The following is a 26730-nucleotide window of genomic DNA, read 5'->3' on the forward strand; positions in this document are numbered from 1 at the left end:
GTAGAGCAGGCCGGCCTGCTGAGAAGGCGCGATCGTAATGCCCACTAGGGGCTGCACAAGGCAAGGCACAGCGATGAGCAGGATCAATACAATGAGAGAAAGCGAGTGAGAGAGAGAGGAGAGAGAGTGAGAGAGAGAGAGAGAAGCAGAGTGGGGGGGGGAGAGCGCGAGCAGCACGCACAGCTCAGCTTTCCCATTGCAGCCGAGGCGAGCGGGGAGAGAGGAGCGCAGATCTGAGAGAGAGTAACGACGTGGGCCCCACGGACGCTGTGACTGACTGATCAATAAGCACCCGCAGAAGAGCACAGGAGGACTGGCAACCGCTCTGTCCGGGGGGGAAGAGAGTGACGAACCCGCGGGAGAACTGAGAGCGGACAGAAAAGGCAGAGACGACATCATCATCCGCCCGATCGGCAGAGCTCAGCCCAGGTAAGTTGGATCGCACGTCTTTAATGATAAAGAAATAAATCACTAACACAGACTGACGAAGAAGCTGGATGCTTCCTGGAGGGGAAAAAAAAATCTTCTTTGCTCTTCATAAGAGGCTGTTTGCTGCATGCACGGGAATGAGATAGACAGTTTGCTTTAAAATTAGGAACCCAAAACTGAAACTTGCATGCATCCTAGCTTTAGTAGGGATTGTAGGAGGGAGGCAGCTGGAGATGAGTTGCACCAGGTTTAGAGGTAACAGCACTTGTGGCTGAGTGTGTTTACTGTTTTGCTGTCTGCGCCTTACCATGTTCACCCACCTCCAAACTGAAAGGAGGTCCCTCTGGCTTGGTTTTGTTTAAAGACCTATTCATGAGAGTGTACCTGATTTTGGGTTTTGAATGGCCACAGTCTCCCAAACTCTTGTGACTGAATCAAATGGCAGGCTATGCCTAGCCTGAACAGATGGCTTGGTGAGGTCTAAGTTCTACAGGAGATGCAGAAACCAGAATCAGGGTGTGTAAAAACTTGATGTAAGATGCCTGTAGTGACCATGCAATAGCAGATCCAGATGTTGACAGTGTGAAAATTGGAGGAGGTACCTGTAGATTGAAACAATGGCACTGCATTTAGGAACATAAGTACAAAACATTTTTGCATCTCGAGTTATCACATCCTTAAAGCCGTAGAGGTTAAATCAGAGTACAAACTTGTGTTACTATTTGATACTGTGGGTCAGTATCATCAAATGTAGCCAAGAATACCGACCTGAACTGAAACCTCATTCATTAATGTTCCTTGCAACAGGGAAACTTTCTATCCACGTAATTTGAATGAAGCTGTAACCGCCTGATAAAAAAGACATAGTACGTCTCGGCAGCTGCACTGCTGAAGCATTATAAACAAGCCAGGTAGATTGCAGTTAAATGTTGTATTAACCCGGCAAACTCTGAGTGTTTTTCAAATTTAAAATGGGTGCAGTCACATGTATTTCAGTTGTTTTAGTCTCAGACGTTGCAGTTTTGTGTCCGGTAATTTTGCGTTTGATTCCTTTCCTGTGTGTTTGCTGTTTAGTTCTGCAGTGTCACACTGGGGAGGATATTGTCATTTTTCTCAAGTGTCTAATTTGTCAAAGTCAGCAGAGTATATTGGCTGTGGGTAGGCTGCTGGGAGTTGGCAGCTGCAGATTATATTTTTATAAGATTAAAAGTGAGTCATGGGGAGTGTCCTTTGACATGTTCAATATGTCTGATTATTTGATGCTGTGAGAATATGAATTAATTATACGCATACACAGTACACACACAGAGATGCACACAGAAATTTATGAAGTAATATACCACCCGTTTCTTTGCAAAACACGAACCCTTGAATTTTATGCAAAACATAGACCTAGTTACATCCGCTTGTAGGAAGAAATCTGGTGTGTAAAATGTAATCATTCTTGTGCTTGCTTCCTCTTCATGAGCTTCCCGCCTTCTCTTATGCCTGTTCAAATGTCATTAGTTTCAGGCAAGGATTCAAAGGTTCCTGCAAGTCTGAAGATATTGATAACATTCTCTGTGTTCCTCCTACTGCTCTGCTGCCTGTCCATTAAATGTGAATCCATTACCTAGCTTGCTAAACTCACAAAGGTTGGATTTAAAATAAATGTGGGTTCATTAGCCAGGTGGCATTCATTAGATTTGAGACATTGTGTAGTTGAGATGAGTTGGATCCGGTGTTGGCAATGGACAGGGAAGCATACGTGAAGGTCCCCAGGTTATATTTCCAACTGTTTTTATTGTGAAAGTGACCGACCAATAGTCCATCTTTACAAACTGTTCTGCAGTATAAAGTTGTAGTCCGTTTCTATCTGACAGTAAATCAGGCCAAAGAGATTTTGGCTTGTACATGTGGTTTTGACACATGGATGTGCAGCGCTCCCATTAACCCGAATGCAAGCTCTGTAAAGTCCATATGACAGTCCTATGGAAACAGTCATGTGAGGTATCAGGATTTGTTTCCTGTTTCTTTTTTTTTATTTTTTTTGAATAGTTACTCAATTCAATTCATTACACTCCTGCACAGAGACGTTTTTTCCCTGTGAATTATTAATATTTACCCGAGTGCCAGTGGGTAGCCAAACAACGAGATGATGTTGGTCTATGCGGTAATGAATAATTTACATAATATTTCAATCCTGGGAATTACTTCTTTTTCAGTAAGGCCAAGAAATGATTGTGTTTGTGAAGTTTTGCCCATTATTTCTCTCCAAATGCTGAGAGCTCTACATTTGCATTCACACTATGTAGAAACTTGGACCAGCGCAATCTGGAAATACATCACCAGTGTCCAGAACAACAAAAGCTGTTTAAATTTGCTTTATTTCACTTCAACTTTTTTATTAGCTCTAGTAGCAAACAAGTGACACAATTTAAATCTCGCCTATTAGTTTCATGTTAAACAATCTGTTGCATTGAGTGCTAGCCTCATTAAGTAAAAACAGTCCTTTGTGCCCTTGCATTTTGGCTCATGACATTTAATTATTTGAAATACACAATGCCACAAATTCAATAACCCCGATTAGAAGCAGTAATTGCCTATTAATGGGTAATGAATTTGAAAGAACCAAAATGTTAAGTTGTGCTACTTGAATATTCTACAGCAGTTGCATTAATGCAAAAAAAAAAAAAAAAAAATCCTCGCTCACATGGCCTTTCAAGGTGACACACAAACCCGTAAATGAATGACTGTCTGGTCAAGTAAGGCTGGCCTTCATCCGCTCTGTCAGAGGTTCAGTGTGTTTGATGAATGTGGTGTTGGTTCTGTGCAGAACTGAATCCTGCTGGACTTCCAGAAATTTCTAGCCACTAATTTTACGCCTGAACTTTTGGGTGTGCACCCTGTCCCCCCTCCCATCTCCCTCTTTTCTCTCCAGTGGTGGCAAGTAGTAGTAAACTGAGTTTTCCTTATTTTAATATACTTTTTGTCACCAGTAGGGGGAGCTGTAGTGCACAAGCTCACATGCGCTGCACTTCCAATTACATTGAATAGGAACCCCGTGAGGCAACAAAGCAATACAAAGATCTTAATTACATATGTTGAATAGTAACTACTTCAGTTCATCAGCATCAGCAGAACAGGTTTTTAGGCATATCCTATCTGTAGAAAGAGCTGTCCACTCACTGTACAGAGAAATCACCCCCCAACTCCTATAGCACGTAATAGGGCTGTGTGAGCAACAAGTTGGAAGTTTTGTGTTCAGGTATATGACAAATTAAAAGTGCCCACCGTTTGTATAGCAGTGCTGAGCAACAGAAATCAGCAATCGATGGAGGGGAAAAAGCACTGTTATAAACCACTGAGTGACGAAGCACATTTGTCTTGTCAGCTGCATTTGATCATGCCCCGGACTAACCGGGCAATTGATCGCGCCATAAACCCAGAGGAAATAGAAACCACACATAAATCAACAGGAACTGTATGGTGATTTACAGTAGCCCGACAACAGCCTCGGTTCAGGATTAAAACCTCTCGAGTTGAGCAGAGTAAATTATGGTCCGCATGGTACAGAGCGAAACCTCATCAGTGAGGCAGGGGAACGATCAACAGCTCATAGGGACGAGAAAGGTCCCTCGTAATTGTTTGAAATGAGAAATGAGATGAACGCAAGCTCAACTGACTGGGCAGTCAAAGGGTCACCCCTGGCAAGGACCCGAACTGACGTCACTCTATCAATCACACCAAAGCTGGAAGAGACCGTGTCATCAAAGACTACGGTAATAGATTGAGCAAAAATTCATTTCAGGCATATGAACACAGTCTTCAAAACCCTTTTTTTTCCAGCCAGTGCAATACTGAGCTCTTTTCAGTCATGTCACATGTGAAATGGATGTGATGGTGCAGGTGTGAGACGAGGTAGATGTCGTATAGAAGGATATAGTTTCTTTTACATGTATTTTTCCTTTGTGTTCCCTTCCCTTTGTTCACTCCCCGTGTTTTGAGGTATATCTGCTTTATTTTCTCTTTGTGGCCTCAGGGGTACACGTGGGATTTTTTTCCCCTATACTTTAAACACATTTTCCCCCCTCCGTTCTGACTCCATCAAAAGCGGAAGGCCCTCCTGATAGGAAGTCATTAGTCACCTTGAGAAAAGACCGATTTGCGGGGAGATTTGCTGAGACAGGCAGGAGTAGTTTGTGTTTCTCTCCCCACCCCCCCCCCCCCCCCCCCCACACGTGTTTTCCTTTGAGCATCTTCGATTGTGCAGAGACTCACGATGCTGGCTGGCTAAAGACCGCAGCTCTGCCCTTGAGAGAGACTGGCAGGTGTCAGTCAGACCCTTCTGCCGGATGCATGCAGCACCGGGCTGTGTTGGAGAGGATCTCCAGCCAGTACAAACATGTGTGACTCCGCTCTCCGTAGAGTGATTATGAGCTTTTGTATTGGCTCGGGAGGCATGGTGTTCGGTACGCCTCTTCCCACATTCTGAGGCGGCACTATTCAGCTGTGTAAATAACTCATATTAGTCAAAGGAGCTCACTCCTGTAGACCGGTGCCTCACAGCTGAAGGGGAAAGAAAGCACAATTTAAGAATCGCTTTCATAATGAAGCACCTTTAATGTTGAGAATCGGGTAAGCTGTTGTTACTCTCACTTTTGAAGTTAAACACACACCCACATGTAATTACATTTTCAGTAGTGAAATCATTACCATTTATGCCTGTGTCATTCAGAATAAGTGAATAATAATTTCTGTAAAAAAATCTGTTATAAGGTGGGAAAAATACATGCTATTTTCTTTACATATTGTGTGTTGTATATATGCTTTTTCCGAGGCAGCCTAAATGCTGTCACAGTGCGCCTCCTCAACGCAAGCTCATGGTAGCGTCTGAAAGGTCTCAGTGTCCCCCGGCGCTCTTTCAAATGTGTAAGGATTTAAATGCCAGGCCAGAGGAGGTGCGGGCTGTATGCTAAAGCCTACTATCTACCCGGCTCCTACCCACGGAGTAAAGCATCAGACAGGCCAAAGTTCAGGCTGCCTCCCCTATCTCAGGTCCCGCAGCAGCCCAGGAACATGTTAAGAGATGGGGGAGATATCTTTCCGAGATTTTTCCCGGGAAGGACAAGGTGCTTCTTCCTGTTGCAGTTGCAGCCCTCGTCCCTTATCTGCGCGGCGTTTCATAATGGGGCTCAATAGAAGCCCTGCGCGCTAACACGGCTCTGTCTGGAGGCCCTTGTCTTCTCATCAGGTTATCAGATCTGCTGTTGCTGCTGCGCTGTGTAGAAACTGTTAAGACGCTCGCAGACTCCTAAGTCGCATTAGATTGCTTTTCTTGGCGGCTGCAGCTCCACCACCGGCAAAGCACCTGTGCCGTCGTTAGAATGCCCCGCTGCCGACATCAGTTGACAACGGTGGGGACCTCCTGTTGATTGACACGTGAGAGAGCGGAATGATTAACCGCTGCAGAGAAGATTCCTTCTGTCTGCAATTAGATATAATGATGTCATTAACTAAACTGGGTTTAGCGCTGTGTTTAGCATACGGACTAAACAACAGAACCAGCACTGTGTGAGTGAGGCTGGTTTTTGCATTCTCATATGATAATGTTCTGCTTTAGAATGACAAAACCTTCCATTCCCTTTGTTTCTGTTTCTCAAATCACAGACTGAATCTGTGCTCTGATTGTGGTTAAGTTCTGTGCAAACTCACTGATCCTTAAATCAACCATCATCTCATTCCCGGAGCACCTGTATCAGCTGATTCACACCACATTCTGAACTTGGTGTTGCTGATGTACACTTGACCCGTTGTTAGGGTTCGATTTACTTCCGTCCTATGTCAGTGCTGACACTTTTGTAAGAACTGTTGAAGAAACATGTAATTGCAGAGATAGGAGATCAGTAGGAATTTTATTCCCAGTTCATTTTTTGATTTCACCCGGTAACTGTGGCTTGCCTTGGAGAAAATACACAAAATTGTATAGCCCATGATAGCTGACCATAGCTGATGGCTGCTGTTACCACCTTACTGGTTTGCAGTCAACATCTCTGTATGTCAAGAAGGCTGTTCTGTTCTAGTAAGTGGAATCATTTGTGCGGGCAACAGTTGATTGGTTAATGTTGACATTACACAAATACCTGTGCCTGGCTGGCTAACAAGACCCCATTTTAACAAATTAGATATATTACTTTTTTTGTAATCCATCCTATTTGGAGGTGGTCTGGTTATTCAGTATTGCCTTTCAATAATACAGATTTTGGTAATTCGACATAGTATTCAGTTTCATATATCGCACCATTATATATGAACGTTATTATACAGACATCACATTATACGGCCTGCAAAATCCAAAAAGCAACTTTCAGATGTCACCATCCAATCTATCCCACACCGCTGATGAAAGCATATAGATTTCAGTTAGGGCCAGCGCCCCATCCCCTTAAAACCACTTGCATCCGCAGTGCACTTAGTGATTCCTGTCAGAAGGGATCATTGAGGGAAAATCAGATCCATATTGGTTAAAGACACAGTCCGTAACAAGGTTGTGACTCATGAGCCAACATTAACAAGACTCCATCGTGAGTATCACACTTGGCAGGATGATGGGGAGAGATGAAATAGGGCTTGTTTCAGCGTTGTGTGCCTCAACAATACCGAATCACTTGTATCGCACAGTATTAATTATTTCTGGATTGTGAATGGCTTGATACAAGCTATTTTCTAATAGCTGCTGGGCAGCTGAAGTAATTACAGCTGCGGCACTGATTAAATTCACCCAATAATTAAACAAACATCATTGATTTCCCAGTGAGAAAGCGCAACAGCCACACCCCTTTCTTGGCTCCCATCATCCAACACCGGTCTGCTGTTTCCTGAACCCCCTGTGGCAGTAGGGCAATCAGATAAACATAATTTGAGAGATGAGCAGCGGTCAATTCCAGTTAGACAGCAGTCGGACGCATTGATATTCCGTGCATTTGTCGAGGTCCCCCTTTTTTCCTGGCTGTTAATTGATTTTGGAATCGGAAAGGATATATCCCTGTTCGCGGGAACGAGGTGCGGCGTGTGATGTCCATATTGTCGTGGAGGGAGCCAACAAATCAGTCTTCATATTTTCACGACCGGGTGTTATCAGTCCTGTGGCGGGGGCCCCAGTCAGTCTTCAAGCGGCTTTAGCGGTGAGCTCTGCCCATCTGTGCGAGCAGATGGAGGACGGGTCCCACATCGCGCCGCTCCCCTCTGCCAAGTCCCCTCCAATCCGCTTTGTAGTTAAAAGAAAGAAAAGTGCGCTCAGGCGTCCCCCCCACTCGCTCTGGAGAGCCTAATCGAGAGCCCGTCACCCGCGCGTGGCTTCGGGGAGATCGGCACTGATCGCGTCACCAAGGACACCGCGTGACAAATTGATGAAATCGCTCAGATCTGAGGGTTTGCTGAGACCAGGATGGGCGATTTGAATGCCAGACGCTGGAATGGCAGTGTGCATTGATGTTGACAGTCAACAGCGTTGTATATACCCCAGCAATATCTATGGAGTGGATGCTCATACTTCCATACTTTCCCCTGGAATGGAACTGAAATCAGTGGGAGTTGCCACATTTGGGGCTACGGAGAGGAAAGCCGTGATTCCGTTCACTTAGTGAAAGTGATTGGAATGGCTTCTGGAGTTGTATGCATGGTGTCTCTTAACAGTTGATTAATATTTGGGGGGGGGGGGGGGTGGTAAGCATATTACAATGTGTATGTCTATTGAATTATATCTGATTTTAAACATTGTACTTCACAGTAATAAAATGACCCAATGTGAGGGGAAAGAGATAGGTGTTTTAGCAAAAGTTTTAATTAAACTTTGAAAAAAAAAAACTACCAAATACATTGTGATAAATATCCATTGTAGTAAAGAACCCAGGAGGAGAGCTAAGAAGGGAAGTCATTTGTCCCAGAAACTCATTGGCTGACATCCCATGATGCTCATCATTTTTCTCACTGCACACCAATGGAGTGGGTGGATTTTCATACATACATGGCCTGAATGAACCTCATCTGCCTTGAAAATCCACCACACGTGGGCATAACCACAAATGGGCTATCTGCTGCCTTTCATCTCCACACAATAACCCAAGGACTCACATGAAAGCGTCAGTCATAAGGTCTAACGCATGCATGTCTGAAATGTGGAAATCATAGAATGACAACAGACAAAATGGTAGTGTAGGGGTCTGGGGTCTGAATAGCTGACAACAGTGCTTATAGTTGCAGCTGTATCAAGCAATTGTTCAGCAGAGCTTCTTGGAGAAAACTGTCTTGTGACAAATTCAGAGAAGAGATGGGTGCTGGTCTGGGTTCAGGCCCCTGGCAGAGAGTGTATTTGATCGCCATGGTCCCTCTCGTTGATAGCGCAGGACAGAGAATGCACAGCAGGTCTGGCACAGCAGTGCCTCTGCCTGGAAGAGTTTAGGCCACATCTTTGAGAAAGCTCCAGTCTGATCAGCATTTAAAGAGTGTCCACAGACATTGTGCTCTGCATACATATTTCTCATTATGTGAGGTGTTCCTGCCAGACTGCAGACACAGGAAATCTATTCTTCTCCCCTTCAAAGTGTGTATTATGTGCTTTAGAAGTTTTTAGGCAGGAGAGTACATTGGAATTAGTGGCTTTGTCCCAATCATGCTATTCAGAGAAATGTCAGAATAGGCCTCAAAGTGTCTCCTTCAAACCCAATGCAGATTTCATAAGCAATTGACTGCGGAATTCCACCATTAAAACAGCTACCACACCTTTCATGTAGAAGAAATTAATAATTTATTTCCTAAACTCTTAGAGTGGAATAAACTGGTATTTCTGCTCTTTCTACTTGATATTCAGTTGACCTCGATGTGTATTGACTTTGTGTAGTGTAGCGAGACATGGTTTGCGCAGGGAAAGAAAAAAAAAAAGGTGACCTTTAACAGTTTGTCTTCAGTCAAGCTGATTTTGAATTATGCTTGTAAATATTTCACAATTATTGAACAACCTCAGTGTAATACATCAAAATGCATGCATAGTAATGCAATCGACTGTGTACACATGTTTTGAATAGGAAGAGGAAAAAATAATGATTAAAGTAGTCATGTTTAAAACTATTTAATAATGTATCCCTCAAAACTTCAAACAATATTGACCATGAAGGGTTTTTAAATTTGATATGTTTCATAATAATTCCTTTTGAATAAACCTATTTTGGATTCATTCTGTCGGTCAGAGGGAGATTTATTCTGTCAGTCATGTTTATTTTTGTTTCCAAAACTCACTGCCTGGGGCTACCTGTGGCAGCGTCAGTGTCCCCGTTCTCAACACACTTTCTCTTGGCTTCTGGCATTAATTCAGAATGAGCTCAAACATCGTTTATTGGTGGCAAACACGTCACACCAAATAGTGCAGTGAAACAATGTACAGGAATTATAAGCGAATGAAATAATCTCAGACACGTTCGACAAGCAAGTGCACCGTACTAAATCGGAAACGCCTGTCAATTGAGATAACAAAGAAGCTACGGGAAGAAAAAAATAAGAGCAGCAACTTTCTCTCCAAGACATGATGCAGCTTAAAAACTGAGATTCATTTCAGAATTTATTGGGGAAAATATAACAAAAACAAACAATCAAGAAAGACAACAAAAACCGTTTTAAAGAAAAAGAAGATTAGGTTTCCCAGACCACAAGCAAATATGACTCACACAATTTAAATTGTCTGCAGGAAGAGCAGAAAAATAATTCATTGCACTTGGTGATTTGCTGTGTGCTCCACTCAACGCTATGAATGTGAACTCTGACAGTGACCATGTTTCTACAGCACTGTGCAATACTCCCACTCTCACGGGCTGAGCTTTCCTTACCCAACCATTTGTCCCTAGCTGGTAGAATGTTACAGCAGACATGGGGGCAAGGAGCCATGAAACGGATTAGATAAATGTTTTCAGGAAATATTTCATAGGAATGCATGAGTCTCATTGGGTCAGCCATGCTTGAAATTGGGTGCAATCGCACATTCAGGAAGACATGCTGGATCATAGACGTATTCACTGTCGCCTCCCTCAAAACCGCTCCTGGTTACATCAGTATGAGGCGCGACTCCTCCCTGGTTCTGCTCTCAGTGGTGCTTTGAAGGTCAGTGGTTCTGTACCTCTCAACATTGTTCTCAGGATTTTCTGATATAAAATGCCATTAAAGCCTAATGACATGCTGGCTACAGTCAGCTATATCCACAGCATAGACATTGTGCCTGGCTTTTTATAATCTATTTCTTTAATTCAGATATTTTAAAACTCTTACAATGTGATTGTAGCTTTACAATACCGCTCATTTTTCAGATAGCAGAATATAGACAGGTGCTTAAGAAAATTGTTTTTTTTAAATATATATGTAAAGATCTGACGTCCTTTTGCTACGATCACTTCATCATTTAATTTCACATTCATCAGACATAATGATATGAAATAATTCCACGTATCTATATGAAATTAAATATTAGTTATATCTTTTAGTAAATCACAGGCGTGTGACTACCTCTTGCATGTATACAATACATGTGATGAAAACCATATTTCTGTGTATTAATGTTTTAATTAAGGTTTAATGTTTTCATATATTATATAAATCGTATAGTGACAAGACATAGGCAATTACAGAAATATAGAAACCTAATTCAGTTCTTGTCACACCAATCCTTTTGTTTTATAATTGACTATAATTCATATAATGTAATTTCCACAACTGGCAAAAGTAATGCTTGTTATAGTGTGTAATTGTCCTTATTTGTGTGACTCCATCCAGCTCTGATTGGATCGAATATCTGTCGTCTATCAAAACATGCACATCGGATGAAACAATCTCTCGCTGTCTGCTGGCACTGTTCACAGGCACAGTTCTCAAGTACCAGTGAACACCTCAGACTTGTTATGGACAGCTTTTCAAAGGGATTTGTCAGGCTGCTCTAGGTTTTGATTGTAACACTACTTTCCGAAAGGGTTTCCTCAGCCAAAAAGTCGTCAGTCTCATCACTGAATGACTTTGCCCTATTGGCAAGACCATTGATGCAGAGCACCTTTGAGACATTTGTTGCAACCTGCGATGTGCATAATGTTATGATATGCTCCTTCTGAGATTTTAGCAGAGGTTTCTCTACTTTGCGGTTGTGCTAGCCACTTTGGCCCTGGAGAGCACCAGTATTTTATTTCACTCTGACAACTGAACCTAATCCACGCTTCTCACAGTAGGCAGTAGATCTTATTCAAGCTGCCAAGCGCCGACCAATCGAGTACAGCGAGACCCTCGTCAGCAAGAGAAGTGAGCCATTTTTTCATTTATTTATTCATGTATTTTTGATATTTTCAAGTCCAGCTGAGGTGAAAGACGTGATGTTCTTTTTCTGCAAAAAAATCATTCATTGTTTTCAGCCTTTTTAAGGCATCCCAGACGTCATGGCCCTAAACAGAACTGAGCTATTAGCACTTTAGCATGCATGTACATAATGAGATCATATTAGCATTACTATTATCTAAATAAAAAGGTTTGTGATTGACACAGGAAATAATTATTTAACAAGCACACTGAAAGAGCTCAGAATGTGATATTGTTGTCTCCTACACATGACACAGCTGGCATGCATTCAACTTTACAAGTTGGTTCTGAGACCCTTGAGCTAGGATTTCATGAATGTGAGAGCACAGATTGGAGACTGTTCTCTCTTTCGCAGTGTGGTGCATATGCATGCTAATGCAAATGCCTGAGAGTTCAGTGGCATCATCCACTGTGAGAGATTAAACATTCAATACTGTAGTGGACATTGGACAATCTATCTTGTAACATGCATGCTAGATTTAAAATGATGCAAGATTCAGAAAGCAGTGTCCACTTTATTATAGATCAATTTTGCTGAACTATGAATATGTATGAAGGTATGGGGAACAAGGTATGCACATGTGAACAGATACATCTGTAAATATGAGAATTTTGCAAATAAATGTGCTGCAGTTGCAACTTGCACCTGCAACCGCAAATCAGCAAAGCTTGCATTTGTGTTTTCACCATGGGATTTATTTTGGAACAGGAGAAGAAAAAATATGCTTGATTATTATAGTTTAAATTATTTTCTTTCATATTGCCATGTTCCCCATGTCTGCCATGTTTTTTTTCTGTGCCTCTATCACAATATTTCTATGACATATTATGAAAACAAAAAATGACATGTTGACATGTTATGAAAGATTTACACTATGGGGGAGGGAACCTTGCTTGATTCACAGCATGAGAAATGCTGATGGGAGCTTAGCAGCAAGATATGTATTGCCATATGCTGTATGCCATATCTTGCAGTATATAATGAAAGGAGGAGATGACAGCATTTTCACTTTTTACAGCATTTGTATGTATGACAAATAAATCATGTTGCCATTCTGTACTCATGCCAGTCAGTACTGAAAATAAGCTAAAAATGTAGAAATAAATACAGATTTATATAAAATTCATCAGGATTCTTTTCAACTTCCATGAATCCCTTCCTTATCTTTGGATCAGTGGATAGGATTTAGAATCTGGGGAAAGTGCACTTCCTAGAACACTTCCTTTTTTAAGCAAAACCCAGTGTTATGTGTTAACTCAGTCTCCAGGCTATGAAGTAGGTATGGTATGAATGCCCACGACCTCTAAATTTGTTTTAACAAATATGAAAACTCTGCCATGTACTCTGCCATGTCTGCAAGGTGGACAGCGCTTAAAGAACTACAGCTTCATGGAATATTTTTTAAAATTCAGAATGTGACTTTTGTCCCTTAATTTGAAAAAATGCAGTCTGATGATCTTAAACGTTGGGTCCACAGCCCTGCTCGCTTTTGTTTCTGTGTGTTGTTGCTTGATACCAAGAGCAATGATGAAAGTGATAAAAAGAATTTAGTTGTGCAAAGGCAAAATTATAAATTTTCTTCTGCACTTTTATTTGATGTTTGTGGTTCACTTAATAAGTGATCTGGGAAATGACCATTCATTAGGAAATAAGTTGACTGGCACATGCATAAACCTCTGACCAATTTGTTTTGGTGAAAAGGGGATGTCATTTTTTGAGGGCAAAGCACTGCCATTATGAGAGTCTGTTGAATAAACACATTTAAATTCTCATGTTGTGGTTTATTAATGGGGGTTGCTGTCCATGATTCTTTTTTTGCTGTATAGCCTTAAAAGAAAAATAACCTTTATTAATGTCACCTCAAAACTAGGCTCTGATGCTGAACAGAAAAGAATGCTTATAGATTTTAATAAATGTAAAAATAGACAGCATTATGTTTAATATAGTTTTTCAGTTAATGCCACTTTTGTACACAATTGTGTGCATATACTCTAGACAGTATTTTACTACATATGGAATGTTATGCTATATTTGGTAATAGCTTGTTAATGTGTATATGTAATTGGAAGTGTGTGAAATGAATATATGCAATGCATTTTGACAGATAACAGATAAGATCTGTATATTACTGATGTCTTATTTTAACATACGACATTTATGTATCTCCTTTAATGATCAAGTGAGGACAGTCTTATTTTAGGGGGTATGCCAGGTAATTTGTAGGGTGCAGTCATTCTTTTGTCATAAGAATGCCAGGCTCTGGTTAAAAGAAACAGCATTTGAGGGTTAGCAAAGTGTCATTTGATTGATAATAGACCTTCCCTTCAGATTCATTTACTGTGACAATCATGCTAATGTTGTCCACTTTGGTTTACCCAAGAGACACTATCTGTCTGCTATCAGACACTATCACTACAGCTGTCCATTTCTCTGATAGTGTAGCTAAAGTGACTTCAGTGAACTGCAGTACATTTTAGTTTTGTTACATAATGAGCACAGTGCCTTTCTGAAAGTGAATGCAGTATTTATACCTTCCCTCTGGGGGCAGAGAGGGTGAATCTGCTGCACTTTGTGTGTATGAGGCAATGTGCAGCTTTCCTCAGGGCAGAGCCCACATCTTAAATGAGTACAAAATAACTCTAAACAATCACTCAACTTGTGTACTCACTGCAGTTAAAAGACGTACAGCTAGTAATATGTGAAAAGTAGAAATCGTTTATAGTCAAGATAAAAGTTCACTTTATTAACTTTTTATATGGTGTGTCAAAATTACACTTAAACCGTATTCATTTAAAGAGTTTTACAGTAATGTTACTGTAAGATAAAGTGTAATGAATTGGTGTGCCAGTGCGCTAAAGGGAAAGTGGAATGATAAATGCACCAGTGCATTGGTGAGCTCCAAAGAGTTAAAAAGGACAGGCAGAGAAAATCTGTTTCCCACTTTTGAATACTAATACGCTTCCTTGCTATTGCTCTTTTGTGTCGGGCGACCGTTTGTAACCGCGAGTCTGTCGGCACCACTCCCCTTCCCAACCCGTTAGACCCCAATGCCAGGAACCAGGGCCTTACACATAGTCCTCTCTGTCAAAGCGTCCTGAACCGGGTTTCTGTCCCACTCCCAAAAATGCACCTGTCCCACGCTGTTCAGCATCTTATCCACAGAGGCTAGAGAGGGGTGCTCAGCATTGTGACTGTGTCCGTGATCCCTTTGATCTCCGTTTCTGATCCAGTTTGGGGAAGGAGGGAAACCTTTTTGCTCTCCTTGTTTTTTTTTTTTTTTGTTTTGTTTTGTTTTTTTTTAATCTGGCACTCTTGAGCCAGGACTTTCCAGCAAGCCTCGCCAACCATATCCTGACAACAACAGCAACAACAACTCCTTGTTCAGTGTGCCATATCTGTCAATTACTGTATGCCTCCCTGCCAGGAGGGGGAGATAAACAAAAAAAAATTCTCTGCGCTAATAGCTGCGCCCTACTTAGTGTCTTATTATTATTAACTCTAAAGTGCTCTCTTAAAATGGGGAAAAAAAACGAGGTGGGGATCAATAATCGCCACCGGGCTTCAGTGGGAAAAAAGATGGCTTCGTACGTGACAGTGTGAGCCTGGCTTTCAGTGGTAACACAAATGCGGCTGGACCCGGTAGCCTGACCTTTACGTCTGGCTATTATGTTTTTTACGGTGTCAATCACTCACTTGATATTTCCCTGAAAAGGCGACGGTTCGCGGGAGCGACCCGCACTTCCCACTTGACTCGGTGTATTAAATGTGGCTCGTAAGAAGTGGCTTCCAGCAGGACATTTTGTGGCCTTGTCTCATTCAGACAACTAAATGGTTTTAAGGAGAACAGAAAGAGCAGACTGAGACACGGCTAGGGAATATCAATGCGCGATTTTTACGGCTGTATGACTTCATTCACGGCCCAAAATGGCCGAGTTAGCAAAAACATCTTATTTATCATAATAATGTGTTGCTGTTGTTTTGCTGTCACAGGCAACAGAATGCAATCCTGAGAACATTAATCACATCAGATACAAAACATGCATCCAAGTTGTCGTATCTTTGTTAATTTGATTGTTTGAGATGTAAATTGTACATCTCATCTCATCTTGATGTCTCATCGTAAATCTCAAGTTGAATTAAATAGACAGTTGGGTAGACAATGTTGATACTAAATCTGGATTTGACTTTCCATGAAATATCAATAAGTAATTACACTGCCTTAATGACCTGTTGCATTTACTATGTGCATGACAAACTAAATACACCAACAACAGTGTGGTGTAGATTTTGAAATAGACTACATTTATCAGTTTTATTGTCATTCTTATTATTTTCAATTTAATTGTTGTCTTATTGACATTTATTTTCTTTTCATATTTCAGTATTTGCCAACATTCCTCTATATGGTGTGACAGATCCAGGTGCAACTGATCAACAATAATCTAAAAAAGAACACCACAGGACATGGTCTGCACACCAGGAAAGAAATGCTTAAATAAATTAAGCATAAATAAAGTAGAACGCCTATATGTACAGCAATTATTTCTATTACCAGGATGTATGTTGATGAAACAACCATTGTAACAATGCCTATTATATTTGTACATTGAATATATCTGTTTATATCATAAGTTTCTTAATGGATCATCAACAAATGTTACAGTGCCAGTTTACTAATGTATTAAACACGTGAGTCACTCCTCTTGACACTAAAAATGGGCATATCAGTGTTAGCCTCACGTTAGGCTCACACAATTTCTGAGTTTGTTAGTTTGCTAACCAGCTAGCTAGCAAATAAGGATGTCAAAGGATTGTTCTTGTTTGCTAGTTGCCTTATTTGAATTTCAGTCACCTACCATGGCTGAGTAATAGGCTAGAATGTGCTATATCCTTGCCATTATATGTGAGGATTCAAGATTCAGGATTCAGATTATAGACTGTGACCCTCACTTGCAAACAATGCTGCTACCATTTTCTATTAAACTGCATCTGTTTTTATGCACAGTATCATTCCACCCCATAATATTAAGTAGCAAAATAAATTGTATCTCCCCAACAGCTGCGCTGTTGTTGGAAATTAATACACACCCACTCATCCAATCAGTGTCCATTATTTGTGGTGTAAATCTGAAATGTAAAAATGAGGAAAGGTGTAGCCCAGGGATAGGCAATGCTAGTCCAAGAATGTTGAAGATGTTTCTATTTTTTGTTAAATCTGAGCTCCGTTTTAAATTAATGTAGGAGACTGTGTACATTTCATTGAGTACATATGGTCACCTGCATACATTTAGTGCAGTAATTGACCCCATTATGTGATCAAGAGAATAATTAATTTATAAATAAGTAATATTTTAACTGATCATTTGTTGCTTATCTATGTATGTGTTTATTTGGCAGAGCAACTTAAAAGCAATAATGGTAAGGCACATGAAATATATTTTATAACAGAAAGAATGAAAAATGCACACACAGAACACATATCATGTCCATGAGCTCATGTCCAACTTCAAGTTGGAAAGAAAGAAAAAAAATATACAACAATTATTATTGTAATTGTTTTTATCATGTATATAGTACATTTAACATGACCCAATTATCCAGCTTAGCAGGCTAAAAAGAATGGAAAGATTGATAGGGATGATGACCTCATGTTTGTCAATAACATGAATCCCAGATCAAGCCCTCCTTTGCAGTCTGACAGAATGTGATTATACATTTTAATTTCCTATTTGCTGTGCCTTTCTTTAACACCAGTATTTCAAAGTAAAAATTGAACTGCATAAGGAAATTAAATTGGTAAAAGCCTAAGATGCTTTTCCATTTTGATACCTAACACATGTCTCTGTCATTACATCTCCGATTACATCACTCAGAAAGCCAGCTTGACCCCCTTGTGGGTGGGACTGTCATTGCCCACTTGAAAGATGCCATGGTACAGGCAAGGGGTACCAAACACTAACTTTATGAGTCTTATCTTTAAGGGTCATTTGTTGCTGTCTGATTTATGAATCACACATTTGATTAAATGCGACACAGTGCATGAAAAGCAGACTTCTGGAGTCGCAACTTTCAAAATCAAGCCAGCATCTCCACCAGCATACAGCTTCCAGTCCCCCCTGTAAATAAATTAAAATGATGTCTCGTGTCAGCTGTCCCCAGGTCCCTGTCCAATCAACTCTACCATTAAACAATTTACCCTTTGTAGTGGAAAAAGTCAGAATAATTAAAGGAGTGACTTGCCCCCACCGCTGTTCGGAGTGAAGTTTGCCATATCATCTCATCACTCTGCCGCGTGACCTTTCACAGCATCTGTCAGTACGGGAGGGGTGAAATATGATTAGCGCACTAACGCGATCAGAGCGTCCCACGCGCCGAGCTCCGCTAAAGGCAGACGGCAGGTGGTGGGCTGGATTAGTATTCTACCCAGAGTTTCCACGGTTCTTCTTTTGGGAATAGAAGTGTCGCTCCGGTCGCTCTTAGGTGGTTTAGGACTCGTCAGCATATTCCAGGAGGGGCAAGTGCGAGACGTAATCAATTACCTCCAAAATGTCAGGTTTGGTTTTGATTTATTTCATTAATGGCGAAACGGCGGTAAATTGAACTGTGGGCCCAAGACGTTTATGGAGATGAACGGCCGTGTACACAGAATGAAAACTTTGCCACAGTCGCCTCTGAATTATTGAAATACAACAACTATATACATAAAGCACTTTTTAAAAGTTAAGTATCTCCTCAGTCACCATGAGTCAGGTTATACAAATATGTTGACGTACAAATGTGTAAACATTTGTTGCGGTTTATTACACCAGATATTGCTAAAATGTGTTTGAGCCCAACTGTTGACACAACAATAATGACACAGTAGCACTGGAACTTGAAGGGTTAACTAATTTTGGCCAAATTGGATTAAGTGGAGGAAAATTGTTGCAATGTTTTTACCCCAAAAAAAACCCACATTTTCATTCCAGCTACTAAAAAAGTAGATGGATTAATTTGCATTGTAATTATGCTGATGGAAGTGACACGTGTACAAATCTCCGGGCAGGCAGTAAAAAGTTCATTTGTTACTGTTTAGGCTGGCCGTATCACTCAATGCACAATGTCATTTTAATTTGAACAATTTATTTTTTTTCCCCCCATAAATTAGGTCCCTCACATTACTTCTCTGCATAGTCAACGTTCAGCAATTTACATTAATAAAAAAATTCTGGCATGTAATGAATTAGATTAATAATACAATTGAAATTGCTGATGCTAATTTGCACTGAATGGCAAGATTATGGTTTTTTGGAGGAGTAAAATGTTGACCTAGAGCAGTCTGCAGAAGCCATGTTTTGATGGGATTTAATTAGTAATTGTCATCACTGGCAAGGGAAACAGTGGGGGAAAAGATGAATAGCTGGCTTGTATGAATTATATTTAAGAAAGGATAATTTAGGGCTGTAGTGCCTTGGTCTAAAGCAAAGTATTTTAGGGGCAAGACCTTTATAAGTAGTTTCCTTTTTTTGCCTCAGATATTTTGACGTCTTGACCCCCTGGCCCAGTGTGGTTGCTATGGGAACTGGCATCAGCCCCAGCAAAAGGGCAGTGGGTAGATAAAAGAGCTCTCTGGTTTGGTGCGCTAAAGCATGCTGCTCCAGCATGCAGAATTAAAGGTGTTCAGCACAGAAGGCACCAGTGCATTCCGAGGGGTCACGGGTTCAGATCCCTGTCGGGACATTTGCGGTTCTGTCCTTGAGAAAAGTAGTGAGGCTAAATCATACTGTTAAAAAAAATCCAGAGATGTGAGTGCGGTATATGTGGAAGTGGAAGAAAATGTCCTGTATGTGGAGGTCAGTCTTGTATGCAACCAAATCATGTACCATAGTGCACCCAGCCAAGCAGCCGCCCTCTTGTCTGTCTCACTCTGGGGCCCTAGGGCAGCTGCACTGAACGTGTGCCCAGTCTTATCCTGGCTGTGGAACAGCGCTGGCATCTGGGTTAGGCCTGGACCCCAACACCTGCTCCACTATCTGGCCCCCTGGGCCTCCAGCCTACATCTGGGCAGCCTGCGGGAGCGGGGCTGGAGGAGGGATAAGGGGTGTGGAGCCCCCTGAGGTCTCAGCAACCCGATCAGAGTGCCACATACAGCGATGGCCTCCTCCTCCACCTTCATCCATATCAAGACTTGAGCCTGCGCTGTTCTCCTTGGGTTTGCGGCATGAGGGATGCTGACCTCACGCATTAGTCAGTGGGGTGAGCGCCACGCCATAACAGGGGCCTGGCAAACAGAAATGAGGGATGCTCTCTATCAGGCCGCCTCCGCTGCTTTATGGCCGTTCGGCAGATGATGTACCCTCCTGGAGACAAATGAGGGCACTTACAGTATATGCCTGTGCAGCAGGTAAATCATTCCACCTGAGCTACTTCATTCCCTGGCCTATCAGGTCTTAGCCCTCAGCTGGAAAGGTTTTGTGACATGACAACAGGTCATGACTGATGGGTTGTAAGAATGCAACCTGTAGAGCCATGAATCTAATCAGAATGAATGGAAAGGTCTCGATTACCCATGCTTCTGAAAGAGCTATAAGGGATGAGGGCAATATAATCCACACTCAGAGAATCACACAGAAGCACAAACATGCTGCCTGTGTCAACATTTTAGCCGTTTTTAAACATAACATTTAAAACAATGTTTTACATAGCCAAGGGCCCCATGCAGTACAGTATGACCATGTAGGGCCCCATGCACTACAGTATAACCATAATACACATATCTTATGATGCTTAATATTTTTGCAGTAACCATAATATTCACAGCCAGCATCTATCCCAGACAGAATGAGGTTGTTTCATACTGGCTATATGAACAAAGAGGGCAGTGGTGACGTGTATTTGAAAAAATGCCAGCCAATATCTCAACCAGCAAATAGAGAGAGATAACCGGAGAATGCCAGGGAGTACATTATTGCACTTCAATCTGGAAATGGGTTTCTCTTCATTGCCGGTACAACCTGGTCATGTAGACAGGCAATAGCAAAGCACTGTGTAAAAATACAAATGAAAACCGCGATTACACAACAGAACAAACAGGGTACAGGCAACAGATTCCTCACAAAACTGCTGTGGGAAATGAGCAGTGTTTGTGAGAAGTAATCGACAACTCATCCACACGACTTCACAGCATTTGGACTTCTTGCGGTGCTTGATGCCGATCCCCAGTGAGGAACATGCTTGTTCACATCCTCATTTTTATTGGTGGCTACTACACAAGGAATACACTATTGTCAAAGTTAGTGAGGTAAGATGATCAATACTTTTGTCTCTTTCAAACCTCTAAAATATGATATTTTTGTGACAGTGGCAGCAACAAAGAGACCCAGTTACAGTTATCTTCAGTAAAATGGACACTCTCTGTCTGACACCCTGCAGTCTTTGTAAAAAAAAAAAAAGAAAAAATGCAGCCTTGCAGTGTTGGTGGCTGAATCGGCAGTGTTGGATTGCAGCTCCCCCACTCACTCTAGTATTCAACTGTCCTCAGTGCCAAGCAGCTGAGACTTCACACAGCCCTGGAGGCAGGAGTTGTGCGCTACGTCGCTGTCCAGCACGGCGGTCGCAGCAAAACCCCCTTCCAACACCCCCTCATCCCTCGGAGGGCCTAAAGCCATCGATTCCTCTCTTTCTTGCGACTTGGATGGAGGGCCTTGGCCACGGGTGCCGCTTTTGATCTCTGCCGGCTCGGCAGGGGCTTGGGGAGGGGGGGGTTGCCCACCCGGCGCCAACGGGACTCTGCTGCGATTCCGTCCACACCTCCTGGCTGACAGAGATGGAGGATCCTCCAGAGGGCCCTCGTTCCTCCAGCCCCGGCCTGGCCCCGGCTATACAGTCTTATCCTGCGCCCATCTCATCTCCTGACAGCAGGTGCTTGGACCCCGCTGCTTTCATCTGCTCCCTTGTATTGCTTTGTAACTTTGTCAGAGTGGCTCAGTGAGCCCTTTTCTCTGCGTGCTTTGAAGGCCTCCTCTAATAGCCAGCTTGTTTTGTGCTTCCTCCCGCCTGCCTAAGCTGTGTGAAGTGTGCAAAGATATTGCAAAAAAAAAAGAATAAAAAGCTATCTTGGCTAATACATTTCAGTATATAAATGCTCCATTGTGATGAGCAGGTGGTTAAGAAGTGTTTACATGGCTGCCGGCTCCAGTGCTCATTTCAGCCTCTAGCTGTGTGGAGGGGGGACTGTGAATGTCATGTGGAAGAGGCTGCAGAGAAACGTGTCTTCGGGACAGCAGTGGAATATGCTTGATTAACAGCGGAGGAGGGGAGAAGAAGACAGGGACTCTTCTGATGCAGGCTGCAAATTGAAGACCCCTTCAGTGAGGACATTTTACAGGCATCAGAATGGTACCTACCGATCCCGCATCGCTCTTTTCCAAACAGCTTGTAATTACGGCTAATGCCCCCCAGCCGGCATCAAAATAAATCACACCATACAGGTACAAGAGCAGCAGGAGTCTTGAGGAGATTCTGCTTCAGAGAGTAGAGCTGGCTGATATTTCAGCTCACTCCCATCAATTTAAATGTGAAATGATAACAAACCCTGTTATTTTATTCATTGGCTATCTTCTCTCGATTGTTTTGTTGACCAACTCAGTAAAACTCTACAAACTCTAAGCATGACCACATAACATTGATTGATTAATGCTATTTACAGATATTCAAAGATACCTGAATGAAAAAAAATTCTAATGACAGCTTGTCAAAACATACACTGTTTTTGAGTAAAGAAGTCACCATTAGTAGGGATGTATGTTACATGTATGTTGCAATATTTTGTTTGGCTCCTGATGATCCACTTGTATTCATATGGGAAAAAAGTCTGATTTAAAATGATACACTGCTGATAGTATGTTTCCTAGCATAAAATGTCCATGTTCAACATTTGAACATGTGAACATTTTCTGCAAAAAGCAGCTGGGATTGTTTTATCGGTGTGATAGCTGCTATTTAAAAATAATATGAATCTAATCAATTCATATACCTCAATGTGTAATTTAGAGGGGAAAAAATTAATGCATTTTCTGATATTTATTTTAATAAAAGTGAAATAATGCTGTACTTTTACAGATTAGAGTTAACTTACTTATATTGCTCTCAATATAAGAGTCATAATACTCAAATTCAGTTAGTTAAATTTCCATTTATGTTTGCCACCAGCTGTACTCATATACCATGAATGCAAAATGAGGTCAGTTTTAGACAGTTTAAAAGTTGTTTCTGGCTTAAAATGAATGAACCTTGTTGGTAACCTAGCCTTGTTTCTTATTGGAATAATGTGACAGGGCCTTAATAAACATTTGAGCTGACCCATTAAGCAGCTCTTAGAGACAGGGGGAGGGGGGGGGTGGGGGGGAATAACATAACTTGACATGCCATCTTATATAAAATGCTCTCCTGGTTGATTAGCCATGGCAAAGCAGAAAGAAGAAATAAAACCCAAAGTGATATTTCACTTTTATTAACATCCTGTAAGTTTGGAAGGCGCCCATGGCTACATTATTATTTATAAGAGATCCCTGGTTCCATTTCAGTAGAATTAAAACTGGTACCTCTGAGTCCTCCATGACATTTGGCTGCATAAACATCACCTACTCCGAGTCACAGTGATTAATTACAAGGTCACCGTAAACAAAAGGGAACAGTTGTTGCTATGCACACTATTATTGGTCATCTTTATTCATACTGTAGCGTTTCATTTATCACACGCTATGCCTCTGCCTTGCAGAGGCTAGTAATTAATATAATGGACTCCAGTTTCATCACGTTTGCCATAACGCTGGCATTAATGGGCTGGTTTTTCCTTTCTCAGCAATGCTGAATGCAGTCCATGCCTGAGTCCCAGAAGTGTTCCTCTGGACGCTTCAGGTTTATCATGGTGAATTTAGGGCCGTTGAGATGTTCAGTGACTCAATGTCTCATAACAGTAGAACAAAATCTTAATAATCAATACAGCTGTACTTTAAACTGAATAAATACAGTGCATTCAGGCTCTAGGCCTTTTCCTCTTGCCTTTGACTGGGTTAGCCCCGAATATTTTCGCCCTGAAAAAGGAAGTGTTTATAGCAAAACAACAGACAGACTGTGTAGCAGAGAGAAACTTGACTTGCAGCGTTTGAAAGTGTGATAATATTTATTTATTATAAAGGTAGATATGACCTTCCCAACCTACCGATGCGATCTCCCTTTAGAAAAAAGACAAGCCCCAGGCAAACTTGACTTAGCCCTGGATCTTTTCAATAGCTAGAAACGTCCCTGTGCTGTACAGTTCCTCTTACAGCAATGTCCAAGAATCACATCCCATGTGCAGGTTTATGAGGAAATTAACGGATTTACTAAAACTCAAAATCCTGATGGGTGTAAATGACCTATCTGTATGTTTCACTGAGATACAGTGACTTCATAGGCCAAAGGATAGGTGGATTTTAAAATTGTCATTGTTTACGTAAGCTGTAAGCAATGAAAAAAATGTCTTTGTGGAATGATTAGTGTCAAGGTTTACCAGTAATGCTAGCACAACCGTGATCTGTGTTGTCACCACAACATTGCTTTGTAACTGTAAACAATACTATTTATAAATGGAGAAACCAGGTAAGTTCTTTTTGGCTAGAGAATTTGGTGTGAAGTTCACAAGCCATAAGAAGTTGTGGTTTCCATGGCAACCTCGAAAATGAAACCATTGGTTTCTTAGGTATTACAGTTATTCCACAATTTGAGTAATATAAAAGTTGGTAGAATAAAATAAGCACAAATGCTTGGTTATTGTACCATTCTTTTCACAGGAAAAAAAAAATATGTATAATATGAATTGTCATTGAACTGATCATATGAAATGCATCTAAAATTCAATCACAGAAATGTGTTTAGGAGGCTTGGATTGAGTTCTTGTTTTGTAGAAGTACCATGTATGATTTTAATGGCTACATGCAATGAAATTTGTAACAGTTTAAGAGAGCTGATATGAGGTTGACTTTTTAATTTTCAAAGGTGTCATTCAGAAGGGCAAACAAGGTGTAGAAATCAGCCGCATTTCTCTAACACGCAGTCAGTTAGATTTTGTAATTCCCTTTTCAGGAATAAGCATTCATGGGGTGGGAAGGAGGTGGGGGTGGGGTGTGTAAAAGACCACTGGAGGGTTGAGCCAGGGGCGCGTTCAGCCAGGTCACCCTGTCCGCGATGAGGTGCAGCTAATTCAGAGCTGGGTTAGGGGAGTGACTGGAGTGTAGAGTCTGAATCTGATGGGAAAATGAAGAGTGGGCTCACAGGCTCACAGTTACACCAAGGTCAACAGCATCCAATGGCTCATTGTTGCAGATATGTGGCTTTTGGCCATGGCCAATCTTATATCAGGATAGGCCATTAGACTTCAGACAATAAGAACAATTTGTTGTGAAAAAAGTGGAAAGTAATACTGCTACTCTGATAAGATAATAAGACACAGGCTGGGTAGACCTCCACCCTCCCACCCCCCATGGATTGCAATTGTACCCCTCTGTATTTTCATCTGGTGCTGGGCCTGTATGTAACTCAAGCATCATAGTAACATTACAAGAAAACCCTTTGCACATGTGCAGAAGTACTTGATAAGAATGGTACTTGATACTTGTATACCTGATAATACATGCATATGCTCTCTCTATACCAGTACTTGTGTTGGATGATAACATTGTTGGAATTAATGAACACTTTCTTTTCAGCCTGGTATTTGTTGATTGGTCAGATACAGGCATGTCTGAATTGCATTCACTAGGAGGAGTGCAATCGCTTGAAGTCTTTATTTTTTCATGGCTCTTTCTTTTTCCTGGGTGTGTGTTTATATCATTGATAGGAGACGGAGAAAACACTTTTCTTCCCTAAACCCCCAGGAATTGAATTGAAGTCCGGAGTGTATGAAGAGTGACGAGTCTCCAGGTTTCAAAGAAAATCTGATACGTGCTTGTTGGATGGTGGAGGCCTCCTGAGAACAAGCAACAAAAATTGAATTAGTCATCTTAAGTTCTCCTTTCAAGGAGCTGCGTTTCCAACGCCTCCCTTGCGCATTCCAGCAATGCGTCTGCCGGTGCCTCTGGGACGCAGGGGCTATAAAGCGCCGGTGCTCCTCCCACCCGCTGCGGCTCCCAATAAGCCACACATTCTGTGTTGCCTTTGCGCTTGAATAGAGATGGGACACTGGGCGACTGTAAACTTGTTGGGGTCCATAAAATTACCCCCCCCCCCCCTTATCTGGTATCCGGTTTACAGCTCCACAATAAATCACATTGCCCTTGTCACCAGCAATGGCACTGCATAGCACATTGCAAATGCCTACTTTGGAAAGCTTTGCCTCACAGCATCTTTTTATTTTTATTTATTTATTTTATTTTGCTTTCGATTTTTTTTTTTTTTTTTTAAAGATTACTGGGGAAGAAAACTCATAACACGGGTAGCAAGCTTTGTTTTGATTTTTCCATTTGACTGGGATTAATGAAGCATGTGCTCCCCCTTAATTATTTGTGGAAGAGCGGTTTTCCTTATTAAATATTTGTCGCTGTCAAATTAGAATTTGCTTGCAGACTTTGTGTCACAGAAGTTAGTCATGTTTTCAGTTTTGTTTTTCACGTTTGATTTTGACTAGGACAATTTGGAGAGGAAAGTGACCAACACAAATCTTCACTCTCTTAATACTGAACAGTGAATATGCTGCTTTTTAACTTTTTACCCACTGTGAAGGTTAATTATCCAATAGCAGTGTTAGGTTCTACACCACAAGGTTCATATTAGGCTACATGGTGTGCCTTACTAGCTTCCTGTTACTCCAGTGGCTCTGCATGTGATGATGTGTTGATGTGAAGCTCTGCTCTGAGCACATAACTCTGGCTCTTCCTCTGATGTTAGAAAAGCTATAATCCATTTCTATCATCTTGTAATTA

The 26730-nt window shown here is 41.5% G+C and overlaps 1 protein-coding gene across 1 annotated transcript in view; it reads left to right on the top strand.

Moving 5' to 3' along the window:
• Positions 1-205: 205 nt before the first annotated feature.
• The window catches only part of tnr (tenascin R (restrictin, janusin)), a 147854-nt gene continuing 121329 nt past the window's right edge, over positions 206-26730 (top strand). The window contains exon 1 of the mRNA XM_036554117.1: positions 206-429. The gene's annotated coding sequence lies outside the window, so the exon portion shown is untranslated. The remainder of the gene's footprint in view (positions 430-26730) is intronic.

This window comes from Megalops cyprinoides, chromosome 20, assembly GCF_013368585.1.
Source record: "Megalops cyprinoides isolate fMegCyp1 chromosome 20, fMegCyp1.pri, whole genome shotgun sequence".
NCBI lineage: Eukaryota > Metazoa > Chordata > Actinopteri > Elopiformes > Megalopidae > Megalops > Megalops cyprinoides.